Below are 21659 nucleotides of genomic sequence, written 5' to 3' on the forward strand. Positions count from 1 at the left end.
TACAATGTGCCTACATTCACCCATTCACACACCGAGGGCGGCCAGCTGCCAAGCAGGGAGCTGGCACAGCCATCGGGAGCAATTTGGGGTTCAGTGTCGTCTTGCCCAAGGACACTTCGACATGCGGACTGGAGGAGCCGGGGATCGAAACACCAACCTTCCGATTAGCGGACGACCTGCTCTACCTCCTGAGCCACAGCCGCCCCCGATATATTTGTGATTTATTAACTTTTTCCAACTGCAAATTATGTCCCCGAAGGAAAAAACTTTGTCAACATCTGTTGTATCTAATAAGATCAAGTTTCCAGTCTGTTCATCTCATTCAGTAATTTTCATTCCAGTAAAATGGGATTGTCAAGCAGACAGACTTAAATATTCTAGAGCCCCACAAATCCCATCCATTGCTAATGGAGCAGATTGTACATCTTACTGATGACAGGGGATAGAGTTGTTTCACAAATACTGATTGATCTACTCCAAACCATAGGGAAATATGCTTTCATAACTTTAGTGATACCTCCCTTGAACCTTTCTTCGCTCCTTTCTCTTTAACTAACTACAAGATATGTGCAATTAGCCTTCAATCTTGCAGAGGCCTTTCACTGACTAATGTGTGTGCACACTGTGCAGTCAATTAAACGTGGAGGGTCCATCTGCCTGCCTGTGCTTCTGCCTCCCTATTAAGCAGCCTGTTTATTTGTTCTATCTCTTATCGACTCAACTATCTGCATCCCTGCCTGTCTGAATGCCTCTCTGCACCCAGGCTGCCTGCCTGTCTGAATGCCTCTCTGCACCCAGGCTGCCTGCCTGTCTGAATGCCTCTCTGCACCCAGGCTGCCTGCCTGTCTGAATGCCTCTCTGCACCCAGGCTGCCTGCATGTCTGAATGCCTCTCTGCACCCAGGCTGCCTGCATGTCTGAATACCTCTCTGCACCCAGGCTGCCTGCCTGCCTGTCTGAATGCCTTTCTGCACCCAGGCTGCCTGTCTGTCTGAATACCTCTCTGCACCCAGGCTGCCTGCCTGCCTGTCTGAATGCCTCTCTGCACCCAGGCTGCCTGCCTGTCTGTCTGAATACCTCTCTGCACCCAGGCTGCCTGCCTGCCTGTCTGAATGCCTCTCTGCACCCAGGCTGCCTGCCTGTCTGAATGCCTTTCTGCACCCAGGCTGCCTGTCTGTCTATATGCCTCTCTGCACCCAGGCTGCCTGCCTGTCTGAATGCCTCTCTGCACCCAGGCTGCCTGCCTGTCTGAATGCCTCTCTGCACCCAGGCTGCCTGCCTGTCTGAATGCCTCTCTGCACCCAGGCTGCCTGCCTGTCTGAATGCCTCTCTGCACCCAGGCTGCCTGCCTGTCTGAATGCCTCTCTGCACCCAGGCTGCCTGTCTGTCTGAATGCCTCTCTGCACCCAGGCTGCCTGTCTGTCTATATGCCTCTCTGCACCCAGGCTGCCTGCCTGTCTGAATGCCTCTCTGCACCCAAGCTGCCTGCCTGTCTGAATGCCTCTCTGCACCCAGGCTGCCTGCCTGTCTGAATGCCTCTCTGCACCCAGGCTGCCTGCCTGTCTGAATGCCTCTCTGCACCCAGGCTGCCTGCCTGTCTGAATGCCTCTCTGCACCCAGGCTGCCTGCCTGTCTGAATGCCTCTCTGCACCCAGGCTGCCTGCATGTCTGAATACCTCTCTGCACCCAGGCTGCCTGCATGTCTGAATGCCTCTCTGCACCCAGGCTGCCTGCATGTGTGAATGCCTCTCTGCACCCAGGCTGCCTGCATGTGTGAATGCCTCTCTGCACCCAGACTGCCTGTCTGTCTGAATGCCTCTCTGCACCCAGGCTGCCTGCATGTCTGAATGCCTCTCTGCACCCAGGCTGCCTGCATGTGTGAATGCCTCTCTGCACCCAGACTGCCTGTCTGTCTGAATGCCTCTCTGCACCCAGGCTGCCTGCATGTCTGAATGCCTCTCTGCACCCAGGCTGCCTGCATGTCTGAATGCCTCTCTGCACCCAGGCTGCCTGCCTGTCTGAATGCCTCTCTGCACCCAGGCTGCCTGCCTGTCTGAATGCCTCTCTGCACCCAGGCTGCCTGCCTGTCTGAATGCCTCTCTGCACCCAGGCTGCCTGCATGTCTGAGGACTGTAATTGTATTTGTACCCTGAGAAAGCAGTGCAGCGTGCCGGCCAAACGGCCCTCTCTACCCTCAGGAGCACGTTCCAAACAGGAAGAACTGCATCAGAGGAGATAAAACTCTATTTATACTCTCCCAGGCAGGCAAGCATCCTGACCTAGTGTCAGATCATCAGTTAGCTACAGTATGAGCACATGAGGAGCTATGGTAGATAGATACTATGTAATCTTGCAAATAGCGCCCTGTGATATTTGAAATAGTGATATTATGACTGCACTGCTGAGTCTTTTATTTGGCCCCTGCTCTGTCTGCATGATGGAGAGCCATAAAAGAAACATAAAAAGTCAACATAAGATTATAACTTGTGCACCAATTAGATTGTTAAGTGGCAAGGCGTGTCATTCAAATGACAAGCAGCCAACTCCAAAGTAAAGGAAGTGGATACAGGCGGCTTTGGATAAACACCAAAACAAATCTGGCCTGTGATCAATCACTGAAAGGACTTGGCAGCTTTCTGTACTTATAAGCAGTATAACATGACTTATGGGAAAGCATACACCAATTAGCGGGAACTATCGCTGCCATACATAATTGATCAAATGTGGTCATCATTACAACCAATCAAGTAACATGTCTAACTTTAGCAACTGCACTGCGCATCGCAGAACACATGGCACATGCCATCACATGCCATGATGCCCTTACTTACATACTGTACCATACTACCGAGCTTGCCAAATATAGCCATGTGAGAAAGGGGAGAGACACAGAGACAGAGACAGAGAGACAGAGAGACACAGAGACAGAGAGAGACAGAGACAGAGACAGAGAGAGAGAGACAGAGAGTGCGTTTACATGCAGACAATAAACAGTTTATTAGCGGATTTCTGGAGTTACCTGATTATTCAAATGGTCATGTAAACAGCATAAACCGATAAGCTTTATCCGTTTATGGCCGTTATCGGGTTATGAATAAACCGATAAACATACCTAGGTTTTTGGCCAATAACCTGTCTTTTGAGTGCATGTATACAGCGTATCAGGTTTCTTGTGGGTTTATACATCTGCGCATGTACAAGTTGCATGTAAAAAGTTGAATTACCGCCGCCTTCTGGAGAGAAATCCGACTAATTGACTGAATCATGTAAACCCGGGTTTTTCCTATTGTCGGATTATTAAAGTGCATGTAAATGCAGAAATCAGATTATTGCCATAAACTGATTACTCACAGTTATCAGTTTATTGGTGTGCATGCATGTAAACGCACAGAGAGAGAGAGAGAGAGAGAGAGAAAGAGAGAGAGAGAGAGAGAGAGAGAGAGAGAGAGAGAGAAGAGAGAGAGAGAGAGAGAGAGAGAGAGAGAGAGATATGCTTGTATAGCTGACACCACTACTACCAGCCTGGATGTTGAGAACAAGGTGGGGTCACAGCAGGTCATGCTAGATGAATGGAAACACTTAATTGGACCACTCCTGACCTCAGCCAGGAACAACAGACCTGTCAGCCGCTAGAGCCTTGAAGAGTGCCACCATCCTGACCTGGTGTCTCTTACAGATCCATGTGAGCAGACAAAGCCATCTGTCACACTGGAGCCCCACTGCTGTGCTGTGCTGTGACACTGTGCTGTGACACTGGACTGTTTCTGTCACAGGCTTGCAGCCCACCCAGAACCAGAACATCCACAACTCTGTGACTGATCACATACCACCTAAACCACTTATTGGGGCGTTTGGCCATCTGTGCAGTAACATATGATCCATTAAAAAATAGTTTTGGGCATCTGGGAGAGAGTGTTCAGCCAAAACAAAGAAAGGGCAAACTCTTTTTTTAACTGGAAAAAAGGTCAAATCTGCAACTGCTTGTATATAACAGGGGTGTAATCACCCAATTGCACTCGGGGAGACTGTAAAAACACAAAAGCAGGTGAAAGCTAAAGGGGCGGTTACTTTTGACCAAATCACATCAGCTGTCTTTTAGCCAGGGAAACCTGATTTGGCAGTTCCATGCCACTCTCTGCTAGGAATAACTCTGCTGACTTTATGAACGTGGCGTGGCTGTAGCTTAGCTTATGCTGTGTTCATGTGATGTGGGAATATTTGGCGGGACTTGGTGGCTCAATGCAATAACCTGGAAATGTGCAGGCGAACTGAATTGACGCTGTCAAACTGCACGACTGAAGAGTTCTCTGTAGTTCATGCTGTTCATGGAAATTATTCACAGCTTTTTCACACTAGATTGGAGTTTGTGTTTAACAGCAAACCAAAACATGCAATGTATTGTTGTCAACCACAAACGAAAGCAGTTATGATCTAATTTTGTCACTGCAATCTGTCATTTACACAAACAAGGTCACGTCCATTTAGTCACCGCGGAACTAATCCTAAACTCAATTAGGTCTCTGGTCTTATCATTAATGGTCTTATCATGCTAATATTTAAATATCTGTTCCATAAGCTAGCTGGGTTGCTGATTTTCACATGACCTTCCATGCTGATCACCATCAGGAGTCCCAACCAGAGTCAAAATAACGACAGCATAATGAGGAAACAATATTGCTCTTGATCATCAAATTAAATGAATCCAATCAAATGTTATAATATAAAACAGTACTAGTAATAGTACTAGTTAGAACAAATAAAAACTGGATGATATTGTTTGAAGTTGTTGGCCTGATCAAATGTATTTCCTTTATTGAGTCCCTACTGTAACTACTGTATATAGAGAATAGAGATTCATATTGAATCCATTTTAAGACATGTTGAATACATACAAACATTTATTCATTCATTCATTCATTCAAGTCACATCCCTAGTATTTAACCTCAAACATCACAGAAACAGAAACCAAACATGAAACAGAAACGGAGTGACAAAAATAACTGTAATGGGAAGAGGATGTTTAGTAAAAGAATACAGCAATGAATAAACCAATCAAATCTAAGTTTTCCTCTGGGAATCTAGTTAATAAAGTGCAGCTGCTGCAGACAGTTTCTTTCCATAAAAACAAACGTTGTTTTCATAAATTGCCATGGGAGCCTTTGCCAGGTAAATCACACACATAACACTGTCACACATATAAAGACAAATGAGACACATAGACAAACCCAGACAGAGGGCCGCATTCACAAAAAGGCACCTACAGCAAAGTACCCATACATAGTGGAAACACAGCCATTGACACTGAGCACTCTCCACAACAACCCCAGTCATTTTCAACACAGAATGGCAACAAAGGCAGGAGCACTAACATATTTTTTGTTTTGTTTTGTTTTTCTTCCCAGCTAATTTAGTACTTTCTTGGACATACATGAGAGCGTCTGAAAGCTTGATATAAGGGGGCTGGGTTGAAATTTCATATGGAGTTAGTTGTGGCTGTTTAAAGAATAAAGAGCTGGTGAAATTAAGACAAGATTTTATCGCCGAGGTAATCAGACTGATTGTAACTAATATAACGCTGCACAAAGATAAACAGACAGAGATTCAGATGCACTGAACTGCACTCTGCCTTTGTGGTTCAACACATCTTGACTTGATGTATGATGCACAAACACACACAGATCATATCGCTTACCCCTGGAATTCCCCATGCGATTCAAAGCAGCCAAATAGCATGGTCAATTACAATAAAAACTGAACCCAGGCAGTTCATAGAAAAAATGTATGTAGTCGGTGATGATAACCTTTACAGATTTAGGAGGACATTGATAATTACGGGAAGCCAAGTTACGGGCAGCATAGCCCAGGTGCTCTTTGATGAGTTATTATAGCAAATTGATTGCACAGGAGGAGGGACAGGGAAGCTGTTAACCATTGATACCTGATGCAGCATTTGCGTGTATATCCCTCATTTGTGTGCGTATCCCTTTAAGACCGCGAACCGCGTTAACGCGGTTCGCGGTCTTAAAGGGATACACACACAAATGCTGCATCAGGTATCAATGGGTTAAAAACACACTCGGTCACTAACAAGCCTCTGGGTCAGGATTGTGCCTCGGCCACAGGCTTCAGTCAGACCCGTGACGATACGGCCGGCCTGCCTCCGACCGCCACACAGCATAAACCCACTCGTCAGAGCAACCTCAGTCAGCAGCAGTGGAAACTGGTTTTGACAGGAGAGCTATTGTGCAAAACTTGGATACGATATGGCACAATGATGCGTCGGTCTCTGCATGTCCTTCCTTAGGTTCTTTCATTTTCCCTCTAAATCCAAGTTAGAGATGCAAGTAAAAGAACACATTAATAACTCAATGGTTTAGTGCCGTTTCATTACAGTCCGACATTGATATTGTGCGTGTTTTTATTGGAGTTATCACAGTGGTATTGCACAATAGAGAGCTCAAATAGAGGTTTGTGCAAATGTTTTTTGGAAGCTATCTCTGAACATGATGCCTCCTCTCATATGAAAGGTAAGACAGGCAGCTGGAGATGTCGTAAACAAACACTCTGAGTAGTAAGTGATGCCTTGGCAAAGTCGGATTTGTGTTCCAAAGATGAACTGTCAAAAATTCCTTTTTCGTTTTTTCTTTGATGAAAGTAAACATATTACATTTATTGGGATAATTTAAAGTGCAGGATGTCTGCACTGTAACTACCCTAGCAGGATAAATGGAGAAGTCTAGTCTAGAGTCTAGTCTAGCATGAAGAAATCACAGATTACAGTGCACAGTGCTCTTAATTGATATGTCCTCTCAGACTTCACAGTCATGATGGAGATCAAGCCACCTCTGATATGCAATTAGACAAGCCCACAAGTGAGCCAATTCCATGCCAAGGTCTTCCCCCACCGGCAAGACCTTCAAAACCTGAGGGCACCAGTCATGAGAGTGCTACTACTCCAAAACTGACTTTACTGTTGTTGTGATTGTGCGCAAACACACTGCGAGAAATGTAAAATCCCAGAGTTGAAACCTCTCTTGGCCCTGTCTGTTCTCCCTCCCTAGCTGTGCTCCGTCCAGACAGTGGCAGTCACATGGGCTGTATCAGTTGGAACTTGGCTCAGTGGCCCTGACAGCAGCACTCCCACAGACAGCTGTGCTGCAGGCAGCGCTGCACTGAGTCAGTGAGCTCAGAGTCTAGTCAGTGCAGTCAGACACACATGGCACATCACTCCTCACCGCAGTGTCTAAAAGAAGAACAATACTCATGGAACAACGCCTCTGTGAAAACGTTTGCACGGAGAGGGGCAGAAACCTGTGGCTGCCGTTCCTCTCCTTTCTGAAGAGGGCAGCTAATAATTTCGATGGGGTCTTCTTCTTAAACCGGGTCAGACCCATACTTCAGCAAAGTGTCCCCATGCAGAACCCACAATGGGCGCATTCACTCCCTTCACTGGTGTCCCACTTAGCACCGATCACGAGCGTGAAAAAGCCTCTATCTGAGCTGAGTGAGCCGAGGAGGAGAAGCCGGGCCTACTCAGCATGCATGCGTGGGGTCGATCTGATTTGCATGTTAAGTGGGACCTCTCAAAACATGTGAATGCATGTGTCAAACAAGCTCAGGGCAGGGGTAGAGAGGCCCCCTGTTACCGCCCCCCAGTGGTGTTTGGAGAGCAGGACAAAGACAGAAGGAGGGAAGAGGTTAGCGGGTCAAGCGGACTGCGTCATTTCAACAGAGGCCAAGCAGTTCTTGGGCCCGGAGCAGAAGAAGGACAAGGACCTCCTGTGTACATCGTACACCAGCCACCAACATCACCGTTTATGATGTGTGCTGTGGCTTATTGAAAACTTTGCATTACAGACACCTGTAACGCCAGCCTCTTAAAACGCTCAAAGGATTTTGCGCTGTATTTAACAAAGTCGTTTTTGACAGTATCATCATGCCACAACCTGCCATATCAGCCTACTGTAAAAGTCACAACCTGCCCTATCAGCCTACTGTGAAGCCCCCTACACATGATGTAAAACAGCTCTGCGCCCGGCTGTCCCGTTGTTTTCCTATGGGGAGAGCGTTGCTGCTCAACCAGGCAGCACTACCCTTGGCGACGCGCACAGCTCGATTTTGACACTTTTGCGCTGCGCCCAGAGTTCAAAATATCTCAACGCTGACCTACTTGTCGCTGACCTTTCATGAGCATAATCAATCAGAGGAGAAAAGAAGATGGCCGGTGCTCACGCTGTTGCTGCTCACGCTGTTGCTGCTCGCCTCTTGTCCTGCAGATTTGCGCTCCACTCTACCTCGCGTTGAGAAAAGTGCACAACGCTTATCATGTGAAGGAGGCTTAAGTCACAAAGTGTGGCTGCAGCGAAGGACGTCCCATCCTATGGGGCAGCATAAGGGACAAATTTAAGACTACTGAGAAGCCGTCGGAGGCTATATCTTTGCCAAAGCCAGCTATGGATCTGGCCAATGATATGCCGGCACCAGCAACTGAGAGACCGTCGGTGAGAAATGAGAAGCGACACCCACTAGTAGGGCTGGGTCGGTTTGAAAATTTTAAAACCGGTTCGATATTGCCGTCTAAACCGGATCGAACCGGTATACCGATTTTTTTTGTAATTAAAAAAAAAAAAAAAAAAAAATTTTTAAAGCAGGGCTCCCGAGTGTGGCCCATAACTGTCTGTAGTGCAACTTCAGTCCACCTGATAGCGATAATACACCTCTAAGCTGGTATTGTCAACCAGCAATGATACTGAATAAAAAGAAGCAGGACACCTGTGTAACAAACACACCCTGTATTTATTTCTCATAACTATTCAGCTCAACTTTTCTTCTAAACATCAAAATAATAAATGAAATAAGACTGCCGCCTATAGTGCAACTTGAGAAAAGGCTAATAAAAACACAAGCAGTGCAATCAGAATGGATTGGCTTACAGCTGAGCTGCCTTATAAACTTCAAAACTCACAAATTCACACAATATAGGGCCTAGGCATGGGTCGGTTTGAACATTTTGAAACCGGTTCGATATTCCCCAAAAAAACGTATCAAAGCGGCTGCAGTTGGTGGCGATAATGCACCTCTAAGCTGGTATGCTGCCAACCAGCACGAACACTGAATACAAATAAGCAGAACCTTTTAACTGTAACAACACACTGTTTTTATTTCTCATAACTATTCAGCTTAACTTTTCTTCAAACATCAACATAATAAACAAAATAAGACTTTTGCCTACTAGTGCAACTTGAGAAGAGGCTAATACGAACAATAGTGCAATCAGAATGGACTGGGATTTTTTTTTTTTTTTTTTTTTTTTTTTTTTTAAGGTTTTTTCGGTTTGCACGTGATCAAACCGGTTTGGGCTCGTATACCGAACCGAACCGGTAAAACCGTAAATCGACCCATGCCTACCCACTAGCCTACAGTAGAGATTAGTCTCGCCTAGGAAGGCTGGTTATCGTTACAATTTTTCAATACGATACCGATACCGGCACCTTGACTTCGATACCGGTTCCTGGACGATACTCATTTTTACTGTATACTTTACTCTCTCTGTAATAACAAAAATGTAATTTCAGTTGTAAAACGTGAGTCCAAACTTCTCAATTTCAACATTGTTATTATTTAGAGCATTATTTATTTTACACACCACACAAAGTAAACGCCCTCCTTACCTCCCACAATCTGTCGCCGCCGTGCTGCCAGCTTAGCATTTCACATCACAAATATTGCAGGGAACCTTGTCTGCGTCAAGTTTTGAAAAGTTTAACCACCTTTTGAGCGCTTGCGGTCCGCACTGACTGTGTTGTGTTGACAAACTCAGTGGTAATCTCTGAAACAATGAGATGAGCTATAGCTATTAGGTATCGAAAGTTGGCATCGAAATTTGGCACGAGAATCAATACTTGGTAGTGCCAACATCATTCGGTCGGTGCCTGAAAGGCATCGAAGTTCGACACAGCCCTACTCACTTGGTCAGACTATCTATCTCCACACTTACTTTAGAGCTGTACCAGATCTGTGACGTGCCATTTTCATTTTATTGCCACACAGTTTTTCATTGCAATATTGAACAATGTTATACATGGCAGATTTTCCTCATATGCAGGCTTAATGTCTCAGGTGTTTACCACTGCCGGCTGAGCATGTCTGTGCCTCAGGGCTTGGACCTGAACCTGGATGATACAAGGATAAAAGGAAATCCTGGAAAAGAAAGAAGCTTCGTGTTCAGACTGCTGAAGCACATTCAGCAAGGTGACAGCAAGGTGACAGCTGGAGTAAGAACCCTGAGGTGCACGTCACCTTGATCATCTCACATGTTACCATGCGATAGTTAACTAACAAACTGTTCAGTAAGAGCAGGATTCCCGTCACTACTGTACTTGGTTTCTACTGATGCTTTGGCATACGTTTTTTTTATTTTTAATTGCATCTCTTTTACAAAAGTGGGGTAATACTTGTTAGATGTATAAAGAAAAAGTCTACAGTTGATGTTTAATTAAGTGGAATAAATCTCTTCAGGGCAGAAACTAACATTAAAGGCTCACACACACAGTGTATGGGCTAATCATGAGCTCTAGCTAGCGTATATAGAAATCCCCCTCACATGATCAACATTAAAAACCCAATCATAGCAGATTGCTTAAGACTCATTAAAAGCAGCTAAGCTGCAGGTTGTCATCCACACATATATTCATGTGTTTTCACTTCATGTTTCTCCTAACCAGTTGCAGGTCAGCAGGAGTGGGTGGTATTGTTATATCCATAAGAAGACTGTTTGGAATAATATGCTGGTAGAGAACAACAGCAGAAATACTTCAACCAAGACGGACCGGTAGCTCTTATATCAACATGAAATATTTTAAGTAGCTTGTGCATAAATACTAATTATGTGGCAGCAAAATAGCCATCCTAATTGTAGGGAAATAAATCTAGGAAGGATATATGACAAGTAAATATAAGCAGATTTAGTGAATTAATCTGGGGGGAGTGACGTCCAATGTCAAAACGTTTCAAATTTGATAAGATGAAACTATATCAAACATTAACAGGAATAACCTCCCCCAAAGGATCTGCTGACACCGGCTTCCACTGGGTCTGTTCAATAAACAGTGTCACATCGCATGACCTTAAAACACGACTAAATAAACAATACATCCGGATGGGACTTGGCTGCTCTGATTCTTTCACTTTCACTATGTCTATCTCTCTCTCTCGCTCGCTCGCTCGCACACACACACACACACACACACACACACACACACACACACACACACGAAGAGAGGGACGATTCTTGTATCAGTAACAGACCCACTTGAGAGGACACATTGAGTCTGTCTATTTTTAGAGGTCATACAAGGACAACTAGTGATGTCAGGGCAAATCAGAGAGAAACAGGCTCACATCTGCTAAACACAGAAAAGTATAATAAAAACAATCAGCTTGGAAAAGCCCTGAGGACACTGGATGATTGTCCATTCCACCAAATTGTCAAAGCCAGTCAAGCGGTAAAAAGGTGCAGAGGCATGTATGATTTGAACACATGTTGAACCTGCCTGAACGTTACATGCATACAGATCAGCCAGAGAAAAGCAAGTGACCCATGAGAAGGCAGAACATGGCCCTGGACATGTCTGCTGATGTTAAGAGTAGCCAGAGCAAAGACAAGCCTTTGATTCTGTGTTTCCTATACTTGATGTCCATCTGAAATCATTACATGTCATAAACACACAAAGCCTTTTGGCCGGCCCAGGACAGGTTGATATTTTTCCTCAATATTCAGAGAATTGATGGGTTAATAGAGAAAAGCAGGATACAAATCATTGTCAACGCTGTCTTGAAATTAGAAAACACGTTTATTCCAAACATTCCCAGCAGCAAAGTACAACAAAAAAGCTAATATTTGCAATATTGTCACTCTACTACTGTAGATTGGAAATGGGGGGAAATCACACCAGCATACAACATAATGCAGGTGCACCTTGGGCCAATCAGTAAGGTTGACATCCTCTTTGTTTTGGGAAAATACAGCATCCCTCCAAGGTTCGTCAAATCCAGAGCACTGGTGTCTGAGATATCACATACGGGTATCTGAGTTCAAAATCTCTACTTCAATCATATCAATCACAACCATTAAACCAATCCATGTAATTCATGTCTAGGTGGCTCTGTGTGACAAGTTTCAAGTCAATCGGATTGATGGTGTAGTAGGAGTTGGGGGCCTTTCAAAGTTTCAAATTTTGACCTTTAATTATAGTACCGGTCCTCCATCACACCATTCAGTGTCATCATGAGATATTATGTTTGAGGTCAACATTTTGTCCTTTCATTATGAACAATCATCTTTTTTTTCTGGTATAAGTCGATGCCAGCTGTAAATGTTGTTGCATTTCCTGTTTAAACTTTCATGTGGTCTTTTCTATATGGTTCTTGTACCTTTAAGCACCAAGATGACTGCATTTTCTCTTCTTTTCCTATTTGCATAATTGTGTAATTCTGATTGGATGGCCATCCAATGATGTACAGTAATCTTGCTGATTGTCTACATAAGGGCTGTCTTAGATTCACATGTCCTCTTACTCCCTGATGAAGGCTCCTGCGTGAGCAGAAACATGTTGGTGTGTTTTTTCAATCTATAGCCATGTTTAAAATAAAGGCTTTTTAACATTTTCTACTAAAAAGACCAGTGTTGCTGTGGGATTTTTTTAAGGTTTGCTCGCTTCCTCTCTCCACAAAAGGTTTTTTCTTGCGGGAGACAAACTTTACATTTCTATCAGTTACTTTAAGTTAACCCATCCACGTGCACCTGGCTCTCATATTTCTAAGTCCACGCAGCGCTCTTCTCTTCATCTATTCCATCTTTTTTTTATGCTGGAACACAGTGTGAAGATACATCATCCCTCCAAGTTCTATCAAAGACACATCAGTGCATGGTGTCTGGATGGATGGATGGACAGACTGATACAGCCTAATCCATACTCCTCCCCCGTTTGCATTACATGCGGCACACAAACCATATGGTAATGACATCTAACCAGCTCCAGGCATGTTTACTAAACAAGTGGAAGAATAGATGTCACTTATATTGCTCTTATGCTGCTGAAGTCCTGCCTAACCCGGGATGATTCACCGGTGATGAAAAGAAGAGCCCCGCTTTCAAAAGGAGCCGTCAACAATAAAGTGGCCAATAAGAATCGAAAGCAGAGAGCGGGTTGTGTTTACAGTGTTCAATTGCTGCGGTGTGGTCCTGATCCAAGAAGCAGCAGGCTCTGGAGTGACTCACAAAGGTGCTTTTCATTAAGAGTGTTGGCATGCGTGCATGCAGCAGAGGGAGCTGGCTCTGCCTTGCCACTTGCCAGCCAGGCTCCCTTGTGTGCAATTAATCACAGCAGGTCCAGAGATGAGAACAGCACTGCTCCTCAGGCTTCCTTCATCCTCCCAAAACACAATTAGGAGACGAGGTGAGAAGGGGCGGCACCCAAACAGCTGTTGTGCCAACGAAGCTGTCAACATAGGAAATGTGCCTTTTTAGTTGCCTCATACTACTCTCATTATAGTGGTTCTCAAAGTGGCATCTACTGTATAGCATCCTTGAAGGCTCATACCAGAAAAAAGGTTTTGCTTTGCTGTTATTATGATGTTATAATCTAAATTACCTTCTAGATCGTATAGATAGATATTTTCAAAAGGGAGTGACACAGCACTTCAGATGAAAAGGGAACATCATTTGGTTACTTATGTTTAATGTATCACAGAGAGTGATACATTACTGTAAAAAGACCAATAACCAGTAGCCAATGAAGTTAAATAATGCATTTATTAATTAGGAAATATTGCTATGTCAACATACTTCAACATGGGCACCGGTGTTAACATGAGAATGAGTTTTTCCTCATTGGTATGCAAATGTATGCAGTAAGGTGCTCCACAATCTAATCAGATCATCTACTGTGTCTAATCTATAGGGGGAACCTGTGGTACCGTGTCAGTGTGAGGCTTCTGTCTTCTGTGTTCACAAGAAAGTGTCTACACACACTAGGGGTTGCATGAACTCATCGACATGTCGACGCGTCGGCGTAACGATCACGCGTCGCCGCCTACTGGAGGACATCGAAAAGTCATCATGTGATTGATCTAGATTAACTTTTTCTAGATTTATTTGCTAATCAAAGTAATATGGTACGTTATTTGACTTTATAACTCTATGTGGCTTTGCACGTTTCAGGACTTGCCCAGATCGTTTTCCCAAGTCATTAATAAAGCCATCAATAATACGTTTGTGTTTCCATTGCTCCTGCATCACGGGCTGATGTCATCAACTCAGTGACCGAGACTACTTTCATTTTTTTACCACTAGGCGATTATGGGACTTTATTGGTAGAAAGGTCGACTTGAAAAAATCTGGGGTCATGCAATCCCTACTACACACAGATAGATGCATACCATGGCACTGGTGGGACATAAACGAATACGACAATAAGACAATGTAAAGAGGAGGAAGAGGTTAAAAGTAATAGAAAATAGATTATGAAACGCCTAAAATGAATAAGGACAGTTTGGGTTTTGCGAGCCTGATCTGGCAGCCTATGATGTGGCTACCTAATGAAGAAGGTCTGGTTTCTCAGGTCCAGGTCTTGGAACAACCAAACCACACTCAGACCTGCACCAGCTTAAAACGTATGCCTGGGTCAGGTCAAATCTGACAGTGCCTTCAAAACATAGGATAGCCATTACGTGGAAGCTCAAGTTGGACTTGTGTAGTCTCAGTTTTTGCAGCAGTATCTGTGCTTACTGCAGATGGGAGAGGGACTTATGTCTCGTGTCAAGGGAGTTAAATTCATCTGGACGAGAGACATCATAGGGGACTTATTCCATATTGCCAAAGGATCAACATGACCTTAAATTGGAGCTATAGACTAGCCAACCTCCTGAACCTGTTAACGAAGAATAAGACCTGCTTGATGAAAAGCCATTCCTAGCAACATGCTTTACATGTAGCAGCAGTTTCTAACACCAGATTTGAACAGGAAAATGATGTATACTGGCTGCTCTGGTATTGGCTGTCACAATGTTATGTTGTTTTAACGAAGCATAGCATGCTGGCGAGCCCTAATTACAGTAGGTGGCATTCATCAAAACGAAACAGAAAGAAAAGGATGCAATCCTTCTCCAAGCGTACATTTTTAAGAAGTCCATTCCTGTAGCCTTTCAAATAAAAGCCGTAGAGAACTGGGAAGCTTTGAATGGCTGCCATACCAACTTCCATTTTACAATTTCCAGGCAGAGCGTAAAAGCATAAAACAACAAACAAACACACATCGGGAAACGAGCAAGCACGCCAATCTGATGGTTTGTTTACTGCTGGTTACTGTGAGAAGTTCCGCTGTGGCCAACTTGAGTTTGGCCGACGGCGAGCCTGTTGATCGCCCGCACATCAGCTGAGTCTCTCCATGCTCATTCAGCTCTGCAGGAAATGAATGGACTTCTGATGACGTGTCGTCGATCATGTTACTCACAGTTACAACACACAGTGAGAGCCACCAAGCTACTATTGTTAACACACATGCACGCACACACACACATGCAAACACACACGCAAACACACACACGCAAACACACACACACCCACACACACACACACACACACACACACACACACACACACACACATAATGTTATATGATAGAGGACTGTGGCCAAATGCTGTGGCAATGTTTTGGCATGTAAAAGGTGTGAGTAACTACATGAGAAGTGTTCACTGACAAAACGTATACTTCGAAAATGTCAGTTGAAGGGCGTCTGGGTAATGTAAGCACTCGCCTACTACTGTACCACCGCGGGGACCCGGGTTCAATTCCCAGCAGTGGTACTTCCAGCTTGGTCAGACGTTCCTACAGACACCATTCGGCCGTGTCTGCGGGTGGGAATATGAGGAAATAGGTATGAGTCCTGGTCCCAGCACGTGCACTAGTCCCTCTGGTCGGTCGGGGCACCTCTACAGTATAAGAACAACTTGGAGGTCTTGGTCATTAACCTCGACAGTCTACACTAGTGGTCTTCAACTGGGGGTCCGTGACCCCTAGGGGGTTCCACAGAGAGGCACTGCAGGTGGTCCGCCAATTTTTGTCAAAGTAGTTTGTGATTTTTTTTATTTTTTTATTTTAGATTTAAAAAAAATAGTAATATTGAGCAAACTTCAAGCATTAAAGGTACATTCAGCGATGTTTTTGTGTTAAAATAGCTCTATATTCTGACAGCAATCACTGAAATGGAGTGTTTGGTCAGTGACTTGGAACCCCCAACTCGTAGAGACTCACGGATGGCGGTGTTGGATTCGGGGTGAAAGAATATATCTAGACCTTTATAGGCATCGTGATCTGACCTTCCGTTTCCCAGAAGATTTCAACTTTCCTCTGATTGGATAGTTTGAGGTCGGCGCCAATTTTGATCCTTGAGTCTCTACGAGTTACGGTTGTGGAGATACGTCCGCTCTGCATGCAGGACTACAGGAGAGAGATAGAGGACAGGAGATACGTCCGCTCTGCATGCAGGACTACAGGAGAGAGATAGAGCACAGTGTGGGGTTGGGGGTTTCAAGCCACTGACCAAACACTCTATTTCAGTGATTGCTGTCAGAATATAGAGCCATTTAACACTTATTTTAACACAAAAACATCGCTGAATGTACCTTTAATAGGCAATAATAAGCTACTTGTGACAAAAATGATTTAGAAAGTGAATCTGATGAAGCAATATGCATAACGTGTTGTTCACTCACACAAAGAAGTGTCAATCCAGATATCCTGGTGTGCGCTGGATTATAAATCTTATTATAGGCCACGCTTAAAATGCAACACAATTTTATTTTATTTTTAATTGTAGGGGGTCCCTCCCCACTCTGTTTCTCTATCAACCAAGAGGTGGTTGTGCTGAAAGAGATTGAAGACCCCTGGTCTACTACAACAACGTTATCTCCATCTACCAACTACTACTGCAAAAGCCAGACAGTCCCATATCGCTAACGAGCGAGTCTGCTATTCTTTTTGTCCCTTTCGCCCGCAGCCTGCCATCACTAGCACTCAATAAACTGTCACGTTTTACAAAGTGCTTCAAGTGCTGAAAGCTGAGACATTATACGCACTTCTCACAAATTCCATGATCGGAGCCCTCTTTAGTGTTTATAGCCACTGGAGCCAATTGCCACACAGCATCATGGTCACAAGGGTCTTGAGCAACCACCACATGGGATCCATCTATTCCCGGCACTGCCACAGCCAGGGCCATTAAGAATATCTCTCAATCGACCATGAGAATAAAATGTATAAACATTCCATCAAAGGAGTCATAAATCTCTGGGCAGTCCAAACGTATTGGCAAATTAAGATCTCCTTTCCACATTTAAAGTGAACTAATGGCAGACGTGTTCATACTAAAAGCCGGGTCATTAGCGGTTTACTGTACGCATCAAACCATACCATAAACCATCAACCTCAACGCCGTCCCATCAAAGTGTCTAGTAACTTCCTGATCCATTCTCTTCATAAGGATACTGTGCTGCAGCACGCACGCCACGCAGCCAGCTCAGCTAGAAGATCTGATCCATTCTCTTCATAAGGATACTGTGCTGCAGCACGCAGCCAGCTCAGCTATAAGCATCACTGGCCTTGTGTCTTCCTACACTGGTGATGTCTGAAAAGGATCTCCATGGATACGGACATGGACCCTAGCAGGCACTTTTTGTGCACCAAGAAAAACATGTCCATCAAACCAAGCATGCATTGTGCTGCTCGGTGTTGCTTGCTTCATAAACTTGAGGATGTGGAGAAATTGAGATGTACTTGAATCTATGTATGTACCATTACCATGTACAGGTATTATGAAACTGAGTTGAGGGTGTGATTTGAGTTTGACCATCGTTAATAACATAATGTAATTAAGCTTGACCAAAGTTTGCACCCGCTTCCTCTTTCTTTAACATAACAAACACAAATCCCTCTTCAATAGAGATGACCCAGTGCTACCAAATCTGCTACAATGTGCTAGAAAGGCCTTCTAGAAATTACAGTAAATGTAATCATGTATCAACTTGCCATACTGTAGCCATGGGGACAGTGTGTGATCAAAACACGCGCGCACACACACACACACACACACACACACACACACACACACACACACACACACACACACACACACACACACACACACACACACACACACACACACGTTTTTTATATCCACTGATAGTAATACAACACATTATTCATTGTTCCTCCTTTCTATGTATTTCACAATGTTCTGTTAAGCCGTTGTTTTCAAACAAATACTGTGAGTTTCTTTAATTTAACTGACTTGAAGTATCTTCACAAGGTGAGCTCATCCTAAAGGAATGCTGAGAAATTAGGCCTGCATCACACATTGCCTACGATCTTTATACTTGAACATGGACATAATGACAGAAACTTGCCATGTAAAACTCTCTTGTAATTCACCCGTGGTAGGTCATGTCTTAGAGAAAAGATGGAGGAAAGCAGCCGACCAACTCAGACAAAGGCGATTATCACAGAGTAGATCTACACAGGAGGCCAGGAGGAGAGGAAGCCCCCCCCTCTATAAAGTCAACAAGTCTGACAGTACACATCCCACCGAGCGCTGAAGCAAACATAATGCTGCACAACAGTGCTGTGAAAGCAGAGCAGCCACTAGCCAGCCACACACACACACATGCAAACACACACACACACACACACACACACACACACACACACACACACACACACACACACAGAGTGCAGTGAAAGCAGAGCAGCCACTAGCCAGCAACGCGCGCGCACACACACACACACGCACGCAAACACACACACACACACACACACACACACACACACACACACACACACACACACACAGTGCAGTGTAAGCAGAGCAGCCACTAGCCGGCAACACACACACACACACGCACACACAGAGTGCAGTGAAAGCAGAGCAGCCGATAGCCAGCAGCACACACGCGCGCGCACGCACACACACACACACACACACACACACACACACACACACACACACACACACACACACACACACACACACACACACACACACACACACACACACACACGCGCGCGCGCACACACACACACACACACACACACACAGAGTGCAGTGAAAGCAGAGCAGCCGATAGCCAGCAGCACACACACGCAGTGCTGTGAAAGCAGAGCAGCCACTAGCCAGCACACGCACACACACACACACGCACGCACGCACGCACGCACGCACGCACCCACGCACACACACACACACACACACACACACACACACACACACACACACACACACACACACACACACACACACACACACACACACACACACACACACACACACACACACACACAGCCAGCAGCACGCAAGTATTTTTGGATGAAGAACCTTAACCTCTACACATGCACATATCCTGGAAAAGGTCACATGTATGGCCTTTTCTCTACTAACACACATTTATGGTGTATGGTGTGGAGATGATCATGGAGAAATCCAACAGCCAGACAAGGTAGGTAGAGCATTAACACAGGTCCAAACCAGGTCCATCACAATACTGTGACATTTTACACTATACCTTTTATTGACAAAACCATACAAATCTAATGTTCCACAGTGCAACACAACAACAACTCTGAAATGATCCCAGCTGTAAATAACGCTGGCATTAGCCAACAGGGGACACAAAGACAAGTGTCCCAGTGCCACACACGATGGTGCCTGTTCCCGCTGTGCACGCAGATACTAACTGTTTTGAGGACAGAGGTTTGCTGCACCTTCATCCCCAGCAGGCAGGATCCCTGCTCTGAAATAGACTCCACTGTAAAAAAAAAAAAAAAAAAAAACCTGCCTGCGGTCAAATATCGACGTCAAATATAGGCACAGAATGTGCTGCCCGTGGTGCATGTACTGTATGGCTCAGGGTAATATCTGATGTGCATGGCATGAATGCGTCACGCGCGTAGGGCGTGCACCAAAATGGGCGAGCGCCCACGAGCCTGAAATGAGGCGTCTCGTTTCTTAATTGCAGAAGCGGACGAGCAGTTGGAGTCACGACAGCCCCTGGTCAGCCACACTGAGACAGATATCTCACACAGACAAAGACACCGGCCTAGCCTTGCTTGTCCCGTTGCTGATTGGCCCAGAGGGATGTGGCTACATCCCTAGAACAAGAGAGAGGGATAGAGAGAGAGAGAGAGAGAGGGATAGAGAGAGAGAGGGGGATAGAGAGAGAGGGATAGAGAGGGGGATAGAGAGAGAGGGGGATAGAGAGAGAGAGAGAGACAAAGAGGGATAGAGAGAGAGAGATGGATAGAGAGAGAGGCGGATAGAGAGAGAGAGATGGATAGAGAGAGAGGCGGATAGAGAGGGGGATACAGAGAGAGAGAGGGATAGAGAGAGAGGGGATAGAGAGAGAGAGAGGGATATAGAGGGATAGAGAGAGAGAAAGAGAGAGAGAGGGATAGAGAGGGGGATAGAGAGAGAGAGAGGGATAGAGAGGGAGAAAGAGAGAGAGAGAGGGATAGAGAGAGGGGGATAGAGAGAGAGAGGGATAGAGAGAGAGGGAGAGAGAGAGGGGGATAGAGAGAGAGAGGGATAGAGAGGGAGAAAGAGAGAGAGAGAGGGATAGAGAGAGGGGGATAGAGAGAGAGAGGGATAGAGAGAGAGGGAGAGAGAGAGGGGGATAGAGGGATAGAGAGAGAGAGAGAGAGAGAGGGAGAGAATAGACAAAATGTTGATATAGCAGCACAGTTCATCCATTGTGGTGTCTGGGGGAAAGAGCTCTGCCCAGGCCAGCACGGCCCTGCCCCTTGTCCCAGAGAATAGGAACGTTCATGAAGGGACAGGACAGACAGCTGACCAGTGCCATGGCTGTGTGACACAGACAGCGAGAAGAAGCCAGGGGAAGTCAACACAGTCAAGAGGTCCACACTGTCGCTTTTGTTTCCAATCATTGTAGAGGAGCGGCCAGTGCATCACAGAAGAAAAGCTAACTGGCAAAAGGTTATGACCGTTCATTCACAACATTCGCACAGAACGTCAGTTGCGGTGCGGCGCTCTTTGATGCCATGTTATGTTGGGTTCATTATGCAAACCGAGGCCTCGCTGAAGAGCTGCACACAATGAAAAGCAGCTGAGGGCTCAAAAAGCACTCATCTTTCTTTGAGAGGAGAGCTTGCTGGCGGGTAGGGCAAGTCAACATCCCCGGGAAACTAATGCAAGGCTCTTCAATTTAAACCAATATAAATCCTTGTTTGTAAGGAAACTGGGTATGGTGGATTTACTCGCTTTGAGAGCAGCCAAAGAGGAAACACATCCACCGTAGCGGCTGATGCTAATTAGCCACCAGCCCTGCAGTGAAATTAAGTCGAAAATGTACATGTTTCTGATGGAGCCCGGGTTCACGGGGGCCACTGGAGCCCCGGGTCACGGGGGCCACTGACCCCCAAACCATGAGAGAGGCAGGAATGCAGGGTCAGACGGTACATGTCTTAAAAAAGCCCTCGCACCCCTCCCCCACACCAGAATAGAGACATGATCCAGCGCACAAGCATGACTGTGCACGTGATGTATAAAACACACTCGTACTTTTACACACGTGATGTAGAAAACACACTCGT

Source organism: Poromitra crassiceps, assembly GCF_964638095.1.
Source record: "Poromitra crassiceps genome assembly, chromosome: 18".
Lineage (NCBI taxonomy): Eukaryota > Metazoa > Chordata > Actinopteri > Beryciformes > Melamphaidae > Poromitra > Poromitra crassiceps.